Source organism: Gorilla gorilla, chromosome 8, assembly GCF_029281585.2.
Source record: "Gorilla gorilla gorilla isolate KB3781 chromosome 8, NHGRI_mGorGor1-v2.1_pri, whole genome shotgun sequence".
In the NCBI taxonomy this organism is placed as follows: Eukaryota; Metazoa; Chordata; class Mammalia; order Primates; family Hominidae; genus Gorilla; species Gorilla gorilla.
The window spans coordinates 53,455,820-53,478,860 of record NC_073232.2 but is presented as its reverse complement, the minus strand read 5'-3'; the positions used below and the strand labels follow the sequence as shown (position 1 = coordinate 53,478,860).

Below are 23,041 nucleotides of genomic sequence, written 5' to 3'. Positions count from 1 at the left end.
GAAGTCCATAGAAACTGCTAATACAGAAATTCACAAGAAAGGATAGTTTAATACCAAAATATAATAAGTACATAATTATACATAAAATGTAAGAATAAAGAACTGCCCTTTAAATTGCACTCATTTGGTTTTAAGGGAAACTCACCACGTTATATTTTTCTCCTGCAGATGTAGCTGCCTAAAAAAGCTGGTCAGTGTCCCAACAGGGTCAGATTCCCTAATGGTCACTTTGAATATATTCCATTTTGAGGAAAATAGAAAAGGAAGAATTTTTCAAATGGTAGAACAAAGTGCTATGAAGAACAATGGACTGGGGAGTGTTCTCCAAGGTCTAATCAAGAAACCTTTCTTTCCCTTTGGGATAGAGGATCGTTAAAATTTCTACTTGCTGAGATTTCAGTTACTACAGACCAGCACTGCTGTGTCTCCCCTTCTTCTCCTTTCTAAATGGGAAGAGTTATATGGAGGTTATCTTGAACATGTATCCCCAGTATGTATTGGATGTATGTGGGGCAGATAACTTGCCCTTTTTGTTCAGAGGTTTCCGGTTCAAGAGGACTCCCATCCTCACATGAAGCACATTGCTCCCTGAGGTAAGGACTACAGTGTATTACCAAAGATCCTTCTTTTTGAGCTTGATGTCCTTACCACATGGGACTTTTGGGTTTTCTCCTTCCAGGAGTGCATATTTCCAACAGGAAAGAGAGTGGACTGAATACTTAGTGCCTAGGAAGACTATTGTAATCAGTGACACAACATAGTTCTGGTTTGGTTTACTTCCTCATAGGTTTGCCTGTTTGAGGTCAGCCTTGACCATGAGACTTGCTTTCTTTGCTAAACCATGAGCAGAAGGGTCTGTGAAGCAGCTGTAAGAGCAAGTGTTTGACTTGCTCTCATTTCTTCCCCCTCTGTCCCAGTGACAGGCAACTTTCCAGATTGTAGATGGTATAATATTGCATGGTTCAGAGTGAGATAACTAAAGAGAGCGCCCACCTGTCTTGTGCTGAACACACATTAACAGCAATAAACATATCTTTGTTATTTTGAGCATTAAATAATCTTTGTTATTTTTAGCATTATTTTGAGCCTCTGAATCTGGGAATTGTTTGATGCTACAGTGTTAACTTAGCTTGTTCCGGTTTGATACAAGCACCAAACTGGAAGACAGAGGACTTAAATTATAGTCTCAGTCCTGCCATCCGATAGCCATTTGGCAAGTCACTTGACATCTGTAAAGCTGAGTTTCTTAATCTGTAATATACAACTAATAATCCTTCCTCTGTCTGCTTCATAGGCTTGTCCTGGGTATCCAGTGTATATGAAAGTATTTGAAAAATGTAGGGCATGTACAAATATCTGCCAGCAGTGTCATTAACATTGAATTGGTTTATTCCATCTGTGTAATGCCAATCCCCAAAAAGAAAACATTAGAGAAGTTATGAAAACTAAAGATTTAAATCAGATAACGGTGGAATGAAAGACTTGATAAGTTCGGCATGAAGTAGAGATATTTCCATCTAAAATATTTCAATGACTATGCACACCCTATTTTATAACCATAAATTTCTTTAAAGAGTCATTAATGTTTTTGAAAACCTATTGTAAGTTTAAAGTTATGACTAATAAAGCCAAAACCAAAAGTATTTTTAGAAGAAAAAGAGTTTATTTTGGACTTAGAAAGTACTGTATTTTTCTTTTGTGTGATATCAAAGTGAAGCTTGATTGAGTTGGCTTGCTTACTACACATTCCAGAGTTAAATCTACTAAACTGCTATGTTTTCAAACTCCATCTGTCTTTCTCTCACCCCCAAATTCTGAGCACCTAGGGGTTGATCCTCGCCTTCCAGTGAAATCACCACATTAGAAAGAACAAATCATAGGCCGGGCGCGGGGGCTCATGCCTGTAATCCCAGCACTTTGGGAGGCCGAGGCGGGAGGATTACGAGGCAAGGAGATCGAGACCATCCTGGCTAACAAACATGGTGAAACCCCGCCTCTACTAAAAATAAAATTAGCCGGGCGTGGTGGCAGGCGCCTGTAGTCCCAGCTACTCGGGAGGCTGAGGCAGGAGAATGGTGTGAACCCGGGAGGCGGAGCTTGCAGTGAGCCGAGATCGCGCTACTGCACTCCAGCCTGGGCGACAGAGTGAGACTCCGTCTCGAAAAAAAACAGAAGAAGAAAGAACAAATCATAGACTCTTGTAGCGTGCCCTTCCTATTATTTTCTGAAAACCTAAAGGCAGGAGAACATTCTATGATGACTTTCCAGAGTGTGTGAGCCTATTAGTAGTTCTGCATCGATTGATGAAGAATATACACTGATCACCGAAGCTGTCAGTGAGAAGGAACTCTGCGCCTTACGGAATGTTGTCTTTGGCTTGCCATTTGCTGTTATGAATGTCCAGGCAGGTAGGGCAGTCCCCCACAGTGATGCTATGAAGTGCTACATTTACTGGTGCTATCACAGTAAAGATGATGATGTGTAATGAATAATTATACACGAAACTCTGAGTTCCTTCTCATATTAGACACCTGGAATGAATTACTTATCTCTGTCCTTTCTAGTTTTGCATTGGGAGGCCTAAAATATTCGGGTTTCATTTTGAGCTGTACAAATTTTACTGATTATAGGTGTTAAATAATCTCTTTTTCTTTCTTTTTTTCATATTTTATTTTTTGAGATGGAGTTTCACTTTTTTTTTGCCCAGGCTGGAGTGCAATGGCCAGATCTCGGCTCACTGCAACCTCCGCCTCCCAGATTCAGGTGATTCTCCTACCTCATCCTCCGGAGTAGCTGGGATTACAGGTGCCCGCCACTGCGCCCAGCTAATTTTTTTTATTTTTAGTGGAGACAGGGTTTCACCTTGTTGGCCAGGCTGGTCTCGAACTCCTGACCTCAGGCAATCCACCCGCCTCAGCCTCCCAAAGTGCTAGTGAGAGGTGACAGCGTGCTGGCAGTCCTCAGAGCCCTCGCTTGCTCTCAGCACCTCCCCTGCCTGGGCTCCCACTTTGGTGGCATTTGAGGAGCCCTTCAGCCCCCGCCACTGCACTGTGGGAGCCCCTTTCTGGGCTGGCCAAGGCTGGAGCCCACTCCCTCAGCTTGCAGGGAGGTGTGGAGGGAGACGCACGAGCGGGAACCGGGGCTGCGTGCGTGCGGCGCTTGCGGGCCAGCTGGAGTTCCGGGTGGGCGTGGGCTTGGCGGGCCCCGCACTCGGAGCAGCCGGCCAGCCCTGCTGGCCCCGGGCAATGAGGGACTTAGCACCCGGGCCAGTGGCTGCGGAGGGTGTACTGGGTCTCCCAGCAGTGCCAGCCCACTGGCGCTGCACTCGATTTCTCACCGAGCCTTGGCTGCCTTCCCGCGGGGCAGGGCTCGGGACCTGCAGCCTGCCATGCCTGAGCCTCCCACCCACTCCATGGGCTCCTGTGCAGCCCGAGCCTCCCCAACGAGCACCACCCCCTGCTCCACGGCGCCCAGTCCCATCGACCACCCAAGGGCTGAGGAATGCGAGCGCACGGCGCGGGACTGGCAGGCAGCTCCACCTGCAGCCCTGGTGCGGGATCCACTAGGTGAAACCAGCTGGGCTCCTGAGTCTGGTGGGGACGTGGAGAGTCTTTATATCTAGCTCAGGGATTGTAAATACACCAATCAGCACCCTGTGTTTAGCTCAAGGTTTGTGAGTGCACCAATTGACACTCTGTATCTAGCTGCTCTGGTGAGGACGTGGAGAACCTTTATGTCTAGCTCAGGGATTGTAAATACACCAATCGGCACTCTGTATCTAGCTCAAGGTTTGTAAACACACCGATCAGCACCCTGTGTTTAGCTCAAGGTTTGCGAATGCACATATCGACACTCTGTATCTAGCTGCTCTGGTGGGGCGTTGGAGAACCTGTGTGTCGAAACTCTGTATCTAACTAATCTGCTGGGGACGTGGAGAACCTTTGTATCTAGCTCAGGGATTGTAAACGCACCAATCAGCGCCCTGACAAAACAGGCCACTGGGCCCTACCAATCAGCAGGATGTGGGTGGGGCCAGATAAGAGAATAAAAGCAGGCTGCCCAAGCCAGCATTGGCAACCCAGTCGGGTCCTCTTCCTCGCGGTGGGAGCTTTGTTATTTTGCTGTTTGCAATAAATCTTGCTACTGCTCACTTTTTGGGTCCACGCTGCTTGTATGAGTTGTAACACTCACCATGAAGATCTGCAGTTTCACTCCTGAGCCCAGCGAGACCACGAGCCCACCGGGAGGAAGGAACAACTCCGACACGCTGCCTTAAGAGCTGTAACACTCACTGCGAAGGTCTGCAGCTTCACTCCTGAGCCAGCGACACGACGAACCCACCAGAAGGAAGAAACTCCGAGCACATCTGAACATCAGAAGGGACAGACTCCAGACGCGCCACCTTAAGAGCTGTAACACTCACCGCGAGGGTCCGCGGCTTCATTCTTGAAGTCAGTGAGACCAAGAACCCACCAATTCCGGACACACTCGGATTACAGGCATGAGCCACTGCGACCAGTCTGGTGTTAAATAATTTCTAATGCTAAAGGAAAGCTTGCTTTTTGCTGGTCACTGTTCTAATTTTTTTCCCATCTGTGAAATCCGCCATGAATATAATTTCATTTCTTCAAACCATTTTTCTGTCACTTAGAAAACGCAATCATTCATTTCTGAAATACCCAATAAATTCTTTAGTTGAAATAAATAAAGTGTAAAATAGCTTATACTATCAACAAAGAATTTTTTGCCAGTCGTTACCCAAATAATGTGGCTCTGACTTTTTTTTTTTAAAGACAGGGTCTCACTCTGTCATCCAGGTTGGAGTGCAGTGGCATGATCATGGCTCACTGCAACCTTGACCTCTTGGGCTCTAGCAATTCCCCCACACTCACCTCATGAGGAGCTGGGACTACGAGTGTGTGCCACCACACACACCCGGCTGATTTTTTAACTTTTTTGTAGAGATAAGGGAGGTCTCACGTTTTCCAAACTGGTCTAGAACTCCTGGCTTCAAAGGATCCTCCCACCTCGGCCTCCCAAAGTGCTGGGATTAGAGGTGTGAGCCGCTGTGCCAGGCTAGCTTTAATTATTTCAAAGGACATTTGTGCATGTCAGAGAATGTATCATCACATATATGCCTTTATTTTTTGTGTCCTAACAATTTCTTCATCTTTTGGCGTTTCATTTCTTTGCTTTCATTTATATGAATTTGTTTCATTTATATGAATTCGTGGAAGTTTATTTAACAACATCACTCCTTTCTAGCATAGTATATAAATAAAAGATGAGATTTTATCTGCAGGTTCAATGTATGTTGCTTAATGTGTAGTTTTAAATATTTTGAAGAATTTGGTATATTAATCATATACTTGATTCATATGTGAAAATTGTTGAACCAAAACATGCTTTTAAAATGTTGCTATGCCCAGAAACAACTACTACTTAATGAATATTAGAGGGTAGATATAATGTAATTATTATAAAATGTTATAAAAGTAACAAAATACTGTTTATTAAGTAGTAAAAGCACACTACTGGGGCATATTGACGATCTCTTCTAATAGAAAAGACCAGGTCATCTCACTTCTAAAAAATTTTCTCTTCAATGTCCAATATTACATTTTTCTCTGTAGTTTTTATTTAACTGAATTCTACTTGGAATTTCTTTACTTAATAGTTTCTTATGTTCAAGCTCATTATAGAAATTATATACAAAATGATACATATTTTATTATCTAAAATAAAATTAGTTCCCCCTTTTCGGATATTACTTATTTATTTACTGAAACTAATTTTTTTTTAATTACTGGTGTTTTAAATTCATACAATTAATAAAATAAAACGATGGTTAAAGAAATCATGATATTCATAAATCACTTTTTAACATAATGCAGTTTTAATAAGAATGAGTTTATAAATTGAAATTGTCTGTGGAAAGGAATAAAACAATTCTTAAGATCCCTTAGTATATTTTACTGATTTTTTTTCTATTTCTTAATAAATCAATATGGGAAACAAAAGGAGAAGCTAATCTTGTTTATCACCTTTCATTAGTCAAACAAAATATTTTCCCCTAAAAACTTTTAGGGAAAATTGCAAATTTAGGTTGTACTAGAAAATTCATTTTAATATAATGACTGGTTAGATTTGTTAAATAAATGCAAGATTTTGCCATATATATTTTGAATATGAGAATGGTTTAGTAATTATTATGTACAAAGTGGATGTTATGCTGTTTTTCTAAGGTACAGAATAAAACCTACTGTGCAACAATTTTAGCATAAAAGATCTAGTTTGATGTCATTTCTTTATGGCTTAATTAGATCAGAATTTTAGGACTCATGGGAAAATGTATTACAGGACTTTCAAAGCAAAGAAGATTCAATCATAGTATTTATAAATTAGAACAAGCCTTGGAGAGTATCTACCTACTTCTATACCACACTTTTCTAGAAGAGAGTAGATATAATGTAATCATTATAAAATGTTATTTAAAATAACAAAATAATTTGCTATTTATTAAGTACCTTTAGTCTGCGGCAGGGGCATGGTGATAATCTGCAAATAATTACAAAATATTTTTAGTAATGTGATAAATTGTTAGCTTCCACTTACTATGGTATTCCTGTAATTGTTGATGTATACTCTACAGCATCTTCAGGTACAATTTCTGTATCTGATAAAAGAACATTTCACAAAGTGGTTTTCTGATGTGGTGTTTTCCATGACAGCATTTATTAAAGGGCATGAATTGGTTATTAATGGCTGCCGACCACTATATTTTTCCATTGTTTAAAAATGACTGCACACAGTATTGGCAAAAACTTTGCCCAGGTACATTATGTCCTCAAGGCCCATCCCCTTATATTCCTCTCTCAACAGCAGCAACATTTGAAAGACTCTTGGTGCAGTTTGTCTTTCCAGCTGTGAGCCTAAAAGCTGTAAGTGCTATTGGAGGAACAGACAGTTAAATGGGAAGAAAAGAGACTGAGAAAGAAAGATGCCCAGTGCTGAGGATCCTGGTGTGCTACTTGTTTTTCTGCCTCCCATACCCAATTGTCACCATTTATATGAAATTCATTAACCAACTGGGAACTCAGTGGTCATGACAGCTGCAATGTCTTTTAAATAAAATGCTTCCTTGATGATGCCATGACTGCAGTATGGTACAGCTGCACCCACCACAGAACAAATGTATTCATTTGTCCACTGATAAAGTCATTTGTTTCTTCCTTGCAGTAGCAGCAATTTTTCTCTTCAAAAATAAAGCAAAATCTCTCTTTTAAGATACAGCTCTTGAACAATAGTCACATCTATCTCTTTAAAGCCAAGAGTCAGTCTCAATGTTGCTAAGTTCATTTTCAGCTTTCTTTAGAGGAAGGTTACTGTTAGTAGTATAACCAAACATATGATATTATCTGCTGAATTGTGAGTCTTAAATTTTTCAAATGAAAAGTGCAATGAAAAGTCCTACCACCTCCATTCTCAGCCTCATACTTACATATACTTTATGAAGTTCTATATGTTGAATTAAATAATTTCCATGATCACCATTATTTATTTCTGTGGCTGCATTGCATTGCAAACTTCAAATTAACAAGATTAATGCCAAAAGATGACACAACAGTAAGTGTTTGATACCATACTCATCAATTTAAAAAATAAGACTACAAATCTGATTCTGTTATTATGATCATCATTATTTATGCTTGTTTGAATAAAATTATTCGTCCAGAATGTTAACAAGATGTCTTTCATGTGTCATTAAAATAACTTATGTCAAATACTTGGCTAAATTGATTGAAGTACTTTCAATATTAATAATTCCATACAAATGTCTAGCAAGAATAACCAGTCAAAATTAATTAATGATCAATTATTATGGATTATTTCTCTTGGCTCTCATTTGCTTTCCTAATAATCAACCTACTTTTTTTCTAAAATAGGTCAATATGAAATGAGTCCTAGTGATTTCACACTTCTATTTTTTAATAAATCAAAATGGTTAAAAGAATTAGTTATTATCTTGTAAGTTATTAATCCTTACGGATATTATAAATCATGTTTCCATCCCTTAAATTTGATATGCTCATTTTCTTTTTAATTATCATATACTAATATAATAGTACTGCAGTAATTTTATTAGTTCTACTTCTAATACATTTTGTAAAAATGGATTTATTCTCAAATTAATCATATTTGACTTCATAGTACAAACATCCCTCTCATTATTACACTACTGGTTAGGAGAAGCTCTTTTTCAAGATGTTTAGCTAAAAGTATAGAAAGGGAACATTCATGTCTTTAACTTTGTAATCATTTTGTTTCCTGATTTGGATCTTTGCGACTCAACATTAGGTACACAAATTTCCCATTGATTTAAGCAAGAATCCAAGAGATTAAGAATCAAACTCCTTGATTTTTATTTAGCAGAGGATATATGAGCAAGAGTCATATTATCTAGGAAGCTACAGTAAAGAATACAGATTTGAAATGTTGAGTATGGGCCAAGCGCAGTGGCTCATGCCTGTCATCCCAGAACTTTGGGAGGCCAGTGCCGGAGGATTGCTTGAAGTCAGGGGTTCAAAACAAGCCTGGGCAACAAAGGGAAACCTTGTCTCTATGAAAATAAAGTAAAATAAAATAAATAAAAGGAATATGATTAAAACAATGTTGAGTATAAATTAAACCTTTGAATCTTAGGCGTATTGAAAAGATGCTGGGTTTCTGACAAAGGGTTAAGCTTCTTCCATGGTTACTATATTTGAGAAAAGTCATTCCCCTTTTGCATTTGTAGAATTTAACACTTCATTTTGCAATTGCTAAGTCACAGGTGAATGTTAAAATGTCAAACAACTGAAAATAACTACAGAACAAAGATAAAGCAAAGTTATTATCCTGAAAATTCAATTCTTTTTTAAAAAATTCTGCCAATCAATTCTTACTGTGCATCAGGAAGAATAGCTAATGGATGCTGAGTTTAATACCTAGGTGATGGGTTGATCTGTGCAGCAAACTGCCATGGCACACGTTTACCTGTGTAACAAACATACAGATGTACCCTGGAACTTAAAATAAAATTCAAAAAAAAAATTTAAAAAGTTTATCACGTAACTCAATTGGACTCAATTCCTTTTTTACCTACATTACTAAAAAAGTAGTATTTTTGTCCTAATGGTTTTGATTTCATAGCTTATGCAACCGCTCTTAAAATTATTTCTATGGATCTTAGTAGAGATAAGCCAAAAGCATATCCACCTTCGAAGTATTTTCTTCACCTTTTAAATTTTCTCCTCATTTGAAAATGGAATTGGAGTCTATTCACTTAGGTAACTAAATCTTTTTAGTATGATATAAAGTATGAATTAGAGAATTTACATATAATAACAATAGCAGAAACAGTTAATACTTAGTTTTTTTTTTTTTATTTTGCTGTCATGGTGGTTAGATATGTTCTATTTCATTTAATCCTTACAACCCTGAGGCAGGTAAATACAGAAAAGGAAGCCACAAAGAAAGACTCAAAAGTTTAAAAAAACTTGCTCAACTCAAACAGCTGCAAGTGACCAACCTGGCTGGGACTTAAACCAGATTTGTTTGATTCTAGAATGTACTGCACTACCTTTTTAATTAATAGAATAGAATAAAATAGAATGGATTTCTTCTACCAGATTTTGTATTTCATCACTGGCAAGTTCTGCCTTCCACAAAACTCTTGGACACAATACAACTCAGCCAAGTTGTTTGCCCCTTTATAACAAGGATAGCTTTTCCTCCAGTTTCCAACAACATGTTTCTTATTTCACAAGCATTTAGGTAATCTGTAAGAATATCACGGCTTTTCTCTACAGCTCTCCTCTCCTGAGCTCTCACCAGAATCACCTTTATGGTCCATTCATGGCAAGCCAGGCTTTTTCTAGCATGTACCTCCAAATTTTTCCAGCCTCTACTCATTACCCAGTTGCAAAGCTGCTTCCACATTTTTAGGTATTTGTTATATAGCAACAACCCACCTGTTGTTACCAATTTCTGTTTTAGTCTGTTCAGGTTGTAGGACAAAATATCTTAGACTGGGTAATTTATGAACAATATGAATTTAGCACTCCCAGTTCTAGAGACTGGGAAGTCCAAGATCAAGGTACTAGCAGGTTTGGTGTCTGGTGAGAATCTGTTTGTTCTTCATAGATGGCACCTTCTATGTATCCTCACATGGCAGAAGAGGCAAGGCAGCTCCCTGTAACCTCTTTTATAATGACGCTAACGTCATTCAGTAGGATACAGCCTGCATGACCTAATCACTTCCCCAAAGTTCCCGTCTCTTAATGCTGTCATATTGGATATTGAATATTAGCTTCCAACATGAATTTGGAGTGGAGGGTGGGAACACCAAGATTCAGACCATAGCTATTATGTTGCTCAAAGATAACAACAAAAAATTAATATTTGGATATTATGGTTGTAAGTTATAGTCATAAAGCACTTAAAACATTCAAAATTTTGGAGGGTTATAAAATGTTGAGAAAACTCAGATTCACATAAACTAGTTAAGACGAATTGTGTACTACTTTCCAACCACACACCTTGCAATCTCAGGATGTTCTTTATTCAATTAAACAGTGATAACAGAAAAAATCTTACTTCTTAGTCAGGAAAATTGAGTTAACCTGCATACATGGTAACAGGCAGGTAATTCTTCGAGCTGGGTTTTTTAAATGACGGTTTTTGTTTTGTTTTGTTTTTTTGAGACAGTCCACTCTGTTGCCCAGGCTGGAGTGCAGTGATGCAATCTCGGCTCACTGCAACCTCCGCCTCCTGGGTTCAAGCGATTCTCATGCCTCAGCCTCCCAAGTAGCCTGGGATTACAGGCGGGTGCCACCACACCAGGCTAATTTTTGTATTTTTAGTAGAGACGGGATTTCGCCATGTTAGCCAGGCTGGTCTTGAACTCCTGGCCTCAAGTAATCCACCAGCCTCGGCCTTCCAAAGTGCTGGGATTATAGGCGTGAGCCATCACTCCCAGCCTAAAATGACAGTTTTAAACATAATTAGAAAATATGTGAAAGGTGAAATGTGAATCAAATATTTGTGGAAGCCCAGGGTTGGTGGTTGGCACTACTAGAACACTGCTGCACTGGGCACCGTGCCATATTTTGCTGTCTACTTAATATAAGACAGCAATTTAGCTGCACTTTTTAAAGTTGATAAACAGAGTCAGCCAACTTAAGTTAAAACAAATGCATTGTGTTTTCCTTTGGGTAATTAACTTAGTAATTAATAAATCACTCTTTCTGAAAAAATTAAGCCATTAATATAGGGATAGTGTATGACCCTAAAATTATTTAAAAAGACATGTCCAAATATTTTTAAAATTTGTATTATGGCAAATGTAAAATATAATCCAAAGTAAAAAGACTGATTAAAATAAATTCTCATAAACCCATCATCCGGTTTCAACACTGGGAACCCATAACCAATCTTGTTTTATCTAAATTGCTCCCCTCCTCCCAGCCCAAGCCAAATTGATCCAAGCCATGGATCAATTTGAAGCAAATCTCAAACAGCATATCTTTTCTTCTCAAAGTATTTCATAGGTGTTCTAAAAGATGAAAGAGTTTTCTTTAAGAACATAACCATAGTCCTATAATTCCAATATTCCTTACTGTCATCAAATATCCACTCAGTGTGTTCATAGTTCTCTTGTTGTTGCATAGTTTATAATACTTTGTTTGTATGAGCCAGGATCAAAATATGTTCCACACAGCCAGGGATGGTGCCTTATGTCTGTAATCCCAGCACTTTGGGAGGCCGAGGAGGGCAGAACACCTGAGGTCAGGAGTTCTAGATCAGCCTGGCCAACATGGTGAAACCCTGTCTCTACTGAAAATGCAAAAAATTAGCCAGGTGTGGTGGAACTTGCCTATAATCCCAGCTACTTGGGAGGCTGAGGTGGGAGAATAGCTGGAACCTGGGAGGCAGAGGTTGCAGTGAGTCGAGATAGCACCATTACACTCCAGCCTGGGAAGCAGAGCAGGACTCTGTTTCAAAAAAAGAAAAGACAAAAGAAAAAGTGCACTAAAGAAATATATTTTTTACTGGAAGTAGGCTAGGTTTTTCTTCCATCTTTTGCTGAAGAGAAGAAAATGTCTTAGTTTCAATTCTCCCAATCAACTAAGTGCAGTTTTTATGTCTTTATCCTCTATAAATTATCTTTTTTGAAACAGTGAACAATGAAATGACATGCGTTTGGAGAATGTGTGGTGGATACAAGAGCATATTAATGTTAAACTCCAAAAATATTTTTATCTCAAAGATTGAAAACAAGATAAAGATGAAGGACTCTACAAAATAGTAAGTGATTTTATGTTGACATTGTACCAAAGCCCTGTTTGTGAGATAATGGCTCAATTTTTCAGCATGAATGGCTCTGCTTAAAATGCATGATTATTTGGGCCAACCTATATGAAAATAAAGAAATCAAACTCATATTCTAAAACAAAAGAACTTTTCTAAATATTTATTTCTTTGGTAGTAGTACACTGATTTCTAAGAAATTTCCCTTAAAACATTTTATTATATTTATTTATTTATTGAGATAAAGTCTCACTCTGTTGTCCAGGCTAGAGTGCAGTGGCGTGATCTCAGCTCACTGCAAGTTTTGCCTCCCAAGTTCCAGGGATTATTCCTGCCTCAGCCTCCTGAGTAGCTGGGATTACAGGCATGCATCACCATGCCTGGCTAATTTTTGTATTTTTAGTAGAGACGGGATTTCACCATGTTGGCCAGGCTGGTCTCAAACTCCTGACCTCGGGTGATTCACCTGCCTTGGCCTCCCAAAGTGCTGGGATTACAGGTGTGAGCCACCATGCCCGACCCCTTAAAACATTTTAAAATTTTTAATAGAAGATACATTTTTTAAAATAAAATATTTTATTGTACACAATTGGTTGTGAGGGGTGGAAACCTGGCTCAAAGTGTCTTGAATAAGTGAACTACTTTTCTTTATGTACCAAAAAAATCCATTGAAAATCAATGTAATGGATCCTGCTGATGGTTGACTTCCCCTCCTACCACCTTTTTCCTTGCTGGAACAACCTGCCTCTCACTCTGGAGGTGGAAAATGACAGATCTGCACTTTTCCAGCCTCCCTTGGAGCTAGGGTATGGATATGCAACCCAATCCTGGCCAAGGAAACATAAGAAGTCAACTTGGGACCCTTGGAAAAGACATCCTACTTAATTAAAAGAGAAAGGCCTTAAGAAAATTCACTTTTCTTTCCTGTCTTTGGAGATGGTTACATGAGGCTATGATGCTGCAGTAATTGGATAAGAGGTGTGTGCTGAAAGCCTTGATTTGTTCTACTGAATCAGTGCTGGAAAAACCTATCTGATGAACTCTTTGTTATATGAGCAAAATAAATGTTCACTTTTAATGGAATGTCTTGTTATTCGCAGCCAAATGAATTCTAATATTGTTGACTTGAGACATAGCTAGGTTCAGAAGCTTAACGGATATTACCAAATCTTTTCTCTTCCTGTCAACTCTGTATTCCTCAGAGCTGGCTTCATTATTAGGCCCTAGTTAGTGGCCCCAGGCAGGTTCAAACTATTAATAATATCCTATTTACTGATATCAGTGTCAGCCTAAAGAGAGCTTCTTCCTCCAAAAATATTTCTAGAGCAGTTTTAGGATTTAGTCAGTTCATCCGATTTCAGTTCCATACTTGAGATCTTGAAACTATCCCTCTGGCCACATACACAAAATATAATGACTGGGTCTCCAGATCACTCCCAGAGCTAGAGGTGGGGGGCCCATCCTACCCAAACCACACGGAGAGTGGAGTTATTTCCCAATGTCATTAACTGAAAAATGAAGGCAGATGCTCTGTAGATAAAACAAATCAGCAAACAAAGTCCCAGATGTTCAGTGCAATAATAAAAATAAACAAATAAATGTTTACACTGCCTAAGTATAGGACACAGAGTGAAAAAACCAGAATTGTGGTAGAGAGACATTGGTTCTGTTTACTGAATCTTTTAAAGACATCCATCGTTAAACTCTAATGTATTCTGAGTATTAGGTAAGTGCTGCAGATACAGACATGAAAACACAGAGCACCTGCTCTTCTAGTCTAACAAGGGAGATAGAGGGAAATCCGTAATTACAATGCAGCAGATGAATGCATGTGCACTGTGTGTCGTGGTTTTGCAAAGGAAAGGAAGAAGAGGGGCATCTACCTCAGTCTAGGGGTGAGTGAAAGTTTTCATGAAACCTTCCAAGAGTGGGTGAGAGGACTACTGAGTTTTAGAAAGTTGTGTTAGTGAGGACACCATGAGCAAAATCAGATGGGCAGGTGAACTTTTGGTGTATTTGGCTAATTATCGGCTAATTCCAACCCTTGGACTTGAACAAGCTTTCTAGCCTCTCTGTTCTCTCATCAAAAATAAACAGGGCTGGGCACAATGGTTCACACCTGTAATCCCAGCACTCTGAGGGCCAAGGTGGGAAGATTGCTAGAGGCCAAGAGTTTGAGACCAATCTGGACAACATACTGAGACCCTGTCTATACAAAACAGAATAAACAGTGGGTGGGTTGAGAAGTAAAGAAAGGGTAGTCAGGATTGGACTTTTAAATGTGTTCTAAGGTTTTTTTTTACAGATTTAGAATCTGATTATTCTATTACAATTTCTTGTACTTCAGTCTAACCACTGAATAACAAAGTCATAATGTTTAAATCATGTTCCCTTAAAATTAACTGTCTTAAAGTTAATAGCCTATTTTCTAGAGATAACATTTTACTATTTTCCTCTCAGTAAGTTCTCCAGGAAGCTGCACTGTTAAAGTTAAAAGTTCAGTTGGTACTTTCTGAGTTGCTTTGTTCTGTTTTGTTTGGCTGACATATATTTTGATAACACTTAAGTCATCTTAAAGCTAAAATTATCTAGACCTGCCTTTGAAGCTTGGATCTTTGAGGCTTCAACAGCCCATTCGCACTCAGTTACCCATATGTTGGAACATATATATATATATGTATTTTTAAATAATTAAAATTTTATTTTAATAGCAAAAATGCATTCTTTTTTAAAAATTGATTTTAAGTTCTGTGGTACATGTGCAGGCTTGTTACATAGGTAAACGTGTGCCATAGTGGTTTGCTGCACCTGTCAATCCATCACCTAGGTATTAGGCCCGGCAATTTATCCTGATGCTCTCCCCCACCCACCCCAGCCCTTCCCCGACACGCCCCATTGTGTGTTGTTCCCCTCCCTGTGTCAATATGTTCTCATTGGCTGGAACATATTTAATATAATTATTGTGAAAATCTGAATTACTGAGCCCCTATTGTAGCCCTCTATATACTACAGTAAAGTTCAGAAAGTGAAGAGGAAGAAAGGAAGGGAACAGAAATTCCCCAGGAAGGTTAAAATTGATGAGAGAAAATGTCTTCTGGGACAGATCCTATGGTGAAATGTGAAGAACATGAGTCAGGTTACTGTTCATCCTGAACTCGGCGCCTAATCACTTTGTCTCTTAATATCTTTTATTTAATGAATACTGATTTATTCTTCATCTTGACTTTTGACTTTGGCCGTGCTATCAAATTACTTTTGCAAAATAACTCCCACCTTAAAAACTTATATTATTCTAAAATCTGTCCTAATATTCACATTAACTTGGAATAAATCTATCTTGAACTTCCTCTTAGAAAACATCTTCCTCTATAGAAATAAAAAAGATTCTAATCTTTTTCTTGACCCCCTCTTTTAAATAATCCAAAACAACATCAACAGCTATACAAAATTCTAATGTCTATTAAAGTCGACATTTGAACATAAGAGAGAAGTTAATATTTGTGGGATAAACATTAAAAGATTTCAGTCTTGAGGCTTAGGATTTTTTGTGTCTTGTATTTTTCATCAGATTCAAGAAATTATACTCAAGAAAGGAGACAGTTATTATGCCTCCGTTATTCTTTCTGAAATTAGAATGGGAGAAATAGAATGAGCTTTAGAAGCATTTGAAACTATATAGAGTTATTCTGCTGTTATGGGACTGTTTATTTCAAAGTTTGACAGCAAATTGATAAGAAAACAACAATGTCATACATATTAACTGTGTGATACACTAATTTGAAAATATTCATTATGACAAGTAATGAGAGGAACGGAATGCTCCATTGGTTTAAGTGATCAGAAAACTCATTTGGAGGAATTATGTGCTTTTTCTGGGAATCCGACATAGGAAACTATGAAAAGGCACACACAGTTAGTTAAAGCAGGTCTTTGTATTTGCTTTTATTAGAAAGTTTCAACCTTTTGTAGATGAACTCAAGTGATTATTTTGGAAGACAGAGTGTTCTTAGGTTGGACTGAGTTAACTGGATATTCACCTTGCTTCAGTTAGTGATGTGGAATACCCAGGACAGGAAAAAGAGAAATTACTACAATTTAATATATATTGGGATAAAAGAGCTCACCTTGATTTATCACTCAGAACAAAAGGGGTCTTCCCTCTTTGGAATCCCACACTATTAAGGGAATTTCTGTTGAGAGTATCAATTCCAGACAGTGTTGCTCCAATCTGCTCATCACAGACTGTCTTGGCTGCAGCTCTATGCTGTTGGTGTGCATGGGCTGCACTTGGAAGGTAAAACCTTTAGGGTGGCCACTTCTCATCATACAGGGCTCCCTTTGCTAACCCCTTGCAACCACAGACACACAAGTCTCTGAGTCTCTCAGGGAACTTTTTGGAGCTTTGGCCAAAACTATCGTTGCAGTCATCTTTGACAGCACCAGCAGAATCAAACTTCTCTTTGGGGTGGCTCAAAACTTCTCACCGGCTTTTCTGCTTTTGACAAAAAGGCAACAATTAAAACAACCAAGCATCACTTGTCCTGAGGACTTGGCCCACTGTGTTCTTGTTCTGAGAATCAAGAAAGCAAGATATGGAAGGGATAAACACCGTGAACAGGCTTCAATAGCCTGTGATTATAAAATGAAGGGCACTATAACTTTTAAAAGTTATTCTGTTTTTCATATGGGTAATACATGCATGTGATATGAAATTCAGAAGGCACTGAAAGGAATGTAGTGAAAATCTTCCTTCCACCTCATTTCCCAGATAGTTCCTTTCCCCAGAGAAAACCAATTTCACAGGTATTTTCTGTGTAGATAACTTTATATGTATATTATTCTTCCTCCTTTCTCTTCCTTCCTCCTCCATCTCTTCCTCTTCTTCCTCCAGCCCCTCCTTCTCCTCTTACTCTGCTTTCAATGACCTCATAGTAGTCAATTTTGTGGTGGTGGCATAATTTACTCAGTAGTCTCCCATTCATGAATATTCAGGCAGATAACACTTTTGACATAGGTGCAAAATAAATTCATTGATGAAAGGATAGTCTTTTCAACAAAAGGGGCTGGAGCAATTTGACATCTATAGGCAAAAACAAAATAAAACAAAATCATGCAAAATAATTTTGACCTAAACCTCTCACTTTATTCACAAATTAATTTTAAATGAATAATTTAACCTAACACTTTTAGAATGAAACGTAGGTTAACAATCTTCATGACTTGGGAGTAGTGAAAATATATATATCTATATTTTATATATATACCTCAGGCATATATATGTGTGTGTATATATATATAGGTATATATATGTGTATATATATAGGTATATATATGTGTATATATATAGGTATATATATGTTTATATATATATAGGTATATATATGTGTATATATATATACCTCAGAAGTTGGTTTATCATGCTGTGGTGAGCCTGTCTTTCCATTATATATATATATATATAATACCAAAAGCGTAATTCATAAAGGAAAAATTTATAAATGATTATTTATCAAAATTAAAAGATATTTTCTCTGTGAAGGACACTTAAAAGAATGAAAAGAGAAGTTAAAGAGTAAGATAAAATATTTTCAAATCACATATTCTACAAAAAGACCTGTAGCCAGTATACATAAAATTCAACAATACGAAAGCAAACTCCCTAAGTTAAAAAATGAGCAAAAGACTTGACTAGACACTTCATCACAAAAAATATACAAAAGGCAAATATGCACATGAAAAGATGCTCAACATTGTTAGACACATAGGAAATGCCAATTAAAACAAATGAGATATCACTTTAAGGCTATTAGAAGGTTAAAAAAAGGTAATATCAAATGTTCTGCCACTGAAACTCTAAATGTTCTGCCACGGAAACTCTCAAACATTGCCAGTGGGAATACAGAATGGTACAACCACTGTGGAAAAGAGTTTGGCAGTTTCTCATAAAATTAAACATACATTTATGGTCCAGCAATCTCACTCCTAGGTATTTACCCAAATGAAATGAAAACCTATGTTCCAGTAAAAATCTATATACAAATGTTTATAGCAGTTCTCTTCATAATAGCTAAAATTGGAAACCACCCAAAGGGTCAATAGATAAACAAAACTGTGGTTCACCTTTCAAAGAGTGAATGCGTAAACAGGACAGTGGTACAAACATCCAATCGAATACTACTCAGTAACAAAAAGGAACCAAACTATTGATACACACAGCCGCTTGAGTGTATATCAAAGACATTGTGCTGAGTTAAAGAAGCCAATTTCAAAATGTTACATGCTATATGATTCCATATAGATGATCTTTTTAAGAAGAAAGAGTTATGTCAATGGAGAACAGTCCAGTGTTTGCCAGGGGTTGGGGTTGAGGGAGAATATGACTACAAAGGGGTAGCATGAGACTTTTTTTTTGGTGTTGTGGGACTGTCTATATCCTGACTTTGGTAGTGGTGGTTATATGAATCTATGTTTGTGTCAAAATTCACAGAACTATACTCTTTCAAAAAATCAATATTATCATGTTTATTTTTAAAAAATTAAAAACAAAATAGAAAAACCCTCCCAGCACTCCCTATGCTCCTAAAGAAATAAAAGAATAGTCAAGACAATTTTGAAAAGAAAGAACTCGGTGAAAGGATCTATTTTGTTAGATATCAAGACTTATTGTAAAGTTATATTAATTAAAATGGTATGGTATTTTCACAAGATTAGACAGACCAATGAAATAGACTGAAGCCCAGAAATAGATCTATGCATAGACAGATATCTAATTTATGAAAAAGGCGGCATTACAGAGCAATGGACAAAGGATGGTCATTTAAATAGATGGTGCTGGGACAGCCTGAGTGCCTATACAGAAGAAAGCTCAACTACAAGTTATATTGTAGGTCTAAATATGAAAGACAAAACAATAAAGCTTTTGGAAGGCGATATGGAAGAATGTGTTCATAGCCTCAGTGTGGGGAAATATCTATTTAAACAGAATAAAAATACAAATAAGGCTATTCATCACAGTTGTTTATATAATAATAAGTTAGAAATAATCCAAGTGTTCAATAATCATAAAGGCTTACATTATGAATGGAATAAATATTACCATGCAAGTAATCTTTTAAAATAATATTTAATAATATGGCAAAATGTTTGCAATATAACATTAAGTGACAAAAGCATGAGCTAAACTATAAATATTTGTTACTAGAAACATATTAGAAAATAAATATACAAGATATTATCTCTGGTCTTTGAGTCAGGTTCCTGACAGGATATGGTTAGCACACTCAGACTAGGTATTTTGAAAAGCATTTAATAAAGGAACATTTTACAAAGATGTGAGAAGGATTTAAAGAGAGAGATTGCCAGAACCCGAGTGGGTGGCTGTGTGGAGTGGGCTGTCTGACAGGAGCCCTTTCATAGACAGATGCAGTAGGGAGTGAACAAGGAGAGTAAACACCCCAGTCTCTCTCCTCCACCCCTCCACTCTCCTGCTGGTGCCTCCCATTGTCCAAGCCCAGCTGGAAGGCACAAGGCAAGGAAACTGGTTGATGCAGCCCCTACAGATCAGGCTCCGAGGGCACAACACAGGGTGAAGAAGGCAGGAGAGTGGATTTGCAGGGGCACATGGGCGGTATCCAGTACATCTGTATGGTGGGATTAGTGGTGATGATTTTTTTTTTTTCATTATAGGTTTTCTTTTTCCCTCCAAATTTCAAGAAAGAACATGCATTAAAGTGGGGAAAAAGTGTTATCAAACCCTAGACATATTATCTGAACATCTAAACATAGCATGTGTTAGGGGCTGGGGAGTATGTGCACGCAAGGGAGTGTACATATATCCCTTTATTGTAGAACCTGTCATTCATCTATATCTGACACTTTTCTGCCTGTATGATGGTTATTTACTGTCACTTCCCACCACAATGTAAACTCTCGGAAAGCAGGGGCCCCGTGGATCTTGAACACCATCATCTCCACCTAGAGTGCCCACTCATAGGCACTCAATTCTTAGTTTAATGAACGTATGTCCACCACACATGTTCATGCATACATGCACTTGGGGCACCAAGCAGGGAACGGGGGATGAGAAGGCCATCTCCCTGTTAATTATTAAGACCGAATGAGTACAAAACACCTTTAGGTCTGTTTTGAAATTCAGTGCTGAAATGATGATAAGTGGTTATTTAATCTTACATAAAATTTCAAAAGTAAAGTCCCACTTGCCAAGAGAAAATTGTTTGTTTTTACAGAGCATACTATTTCTTTTGAATATTAACTACACAATTATACCTCAGAAGTTGGTTTGCCATGCTGTGGTGAGCCTGACTTTCCATTTAATGTAAACGAACAGATGTTCCGTGCATGCTGGGGACAGGGGAATCTGTCCTCCTTTCTCTTGTTTCCCACCGACAACCCCGCTGACTGTTCTCCACGTTGTGGGTACATCCACTCTTCAAATTATGCAACACAGAATCAGGAATCATGCTCCCAGTTTCTTGGCATTAGATCACCACTTTGCTTTAAAAAGAGAAGTTTTTGAGGTTAATCATAAAGGTAAATGCAAGTTTGGAACAACCCAGGGAGAAGGAGTGGAGGCTCAGGGATAAAGTTTAGAGGCAAAATACAATTTGTGAGAGTTAAAAGATAAATTTAGAATGTGTTATTTCGAATCTAATTACATTTCCAGTGGCAGTTGCTGACCAAGGACTAAAATCTTGATATCTTGATTCTAATCAGTAAATAAAGAGAATGAGAATTTATCTTCTAGGAATTCTACTTAAATAATTTTGAAATTATTTTGTTACTAAATGTTTTCTTGCATGTGCCTTCTAATATATTTTGTTTCAAGTCCATGCTATAAGCCATTATTAATGGTTTGCTTCTTAGGAATTTATGATCAAGACATACAGGAGAGCCCCTTATTTTTTGGGTTCCATCTTCCACATCAGGCGGGAATTGGGGTGTGGAAAAGGAACTGCCCACAGGGTAGCTCTGGGAAGTGGAAGCTTTCAGGGAGTCAACGCGGAGAAGGCTGACAGCTAAGAAGTGTCATGTACCTGGAAGGACCATCCAGTGCGGAAGGGGAGAGGACCAAGGTCACTAGTCCTGTTGAAGGGCAAAGGTGAAAAGATAATAGTGGCAATAATGTTGGTTACCAGGAGGTTTTCTAGATACTATAATTTTGGTTTTAGTTGTTTTAAAAATGGGGTGGAACCAACAGAATGTTTCTACTGTTTCAACTTCCCAAGTAAGAATGTTGTGGCAGCCACTACAAGCTACCTACTCAGTAGCCATTCCCTCCTTCTCTTCTTTGCTAATAGTCAGACTTGTTCAGTTAGACAGGACAGATCCCTGAGCATAGGAAAGATTGGCCTCTTCTTCAACCCTAAGGGTGAATCATGAGACTTTAGACTAGTGCGGTAATTCATTCATTTATTCAACAATTGTTAATTGAGTACTTACTATGAATCAGGCATAATTTTAATCATTAAGGATACAGCACTGAATGAAACAGATAAAGTTCTTGCCCTCAAGGAGCTTATATTTTAGTGAGAGGAGATGAACGATAACTAAGTACATAAGCCAAGAGACTACGTCAGAAGGTGGGCTAGGGAGAACAATTAAGCAAGGTGAGCTAGGAAATGATGTATTGAGAGGTCAGGGATGGTGGTTATTTTACATAGGATGGTTAGAGGGGACCCCTAGGAGAAGGGAGTGAGTCATGCCAGTATCTGGAGGCTGGAAGGCCTTGAGGAAAAGTCAGCCTGGGTGTGTTCAAAGACCAGCAAAGAAGCCAGGATGTTTGGAACAGAGAGGGGGAAAACAGAAAGAGACCCAATCAGACAGGGAACACAGAAGATGAGTAGGAGGAGATCAGATTGTGTAGGCCCACTACACTTTGGCTTTTACCCTACCTACAATGGGAAACTGCTGGAGGATTTGAAGACATGATTTGCAATTTGTTTTAAAAAGAGCTCTTTGGCTGTCATGATGTCCCCTGGTCAGTGATTGGTCTAAAGATTGTCATCTGACCCTGTTCTGTCCATTTACTGTGGAAGTCTTCTGTTGTCAAATTAAAACTAAACTAAACTAAACTAAATTAAACATTATGAATAGAAGGCCCTTGCTTTTCCCTGCTTCTTTCTGTCTAGAGCTTCGATGTGATGCTTGGACTTGTAGCAGCTGTCTTGCTACCAAGAGGGAGGAAGGCATCGTGCTGTGGATGGTAGACTAGACATATAGATGGAGCCTGGGTCTTTGATAACATCACTGAACACTTATAGCAGCCCTTGATCTTCTACTTCCAAACTTTTTATTAGACCTATTTTAGCAGGTTGTTGTTCCTTGCAGTTGAATACATTCTAAACTGGAACTGACATTGAAAAATAAAAATAAAAAAAACGTGACTATGCACACTTGAAATTATATTTAAGTACCAAAAAAGTGGAAGAGACATATTCTCAGAATAAAAGACACAAATCTGTAAATGGAATCAGTTTAGTTTTATAAAAATCTCATAATCGTTTCCTAATTCTTCTCATATCCTCAGGGAGCACTGAAAAGCTTGCACAGACTAAGCTCTAAATCTTAAGGAAGGAGCAGCTGGACAGGTCAGCAAATCAGGTCCTTCAATGGTGGTTATGAACTAGACTCACTCTACTAGAGGGAGCGTAGCATTTCAGGTTGGGTGACC

The 23,041-nt window shown here is 38.2% G+C and overlaps 1 long non-coding RNA gene across 1 annotated transcript in view; it reads left to right on the top strand.

Annotated features, from left to right (window-relative positions):
• LOC129525055 (uncharacterized) overlaps nt 1-23,041 on the top strand; it is a 45,553-nt gene that overhangs the window by 18,825 nt on the left and 3,687 nt on the right. The window contains exon 2 of the long non-coding RNA XR_010135206.1: nt 12,222-12,348. This is a non-coding gene — a long non-coding RNA (uncharacterized lncRNA). The remainder of the gene's footprint in view (nt 1-12,221; nt 12,349-23,041) is intronic.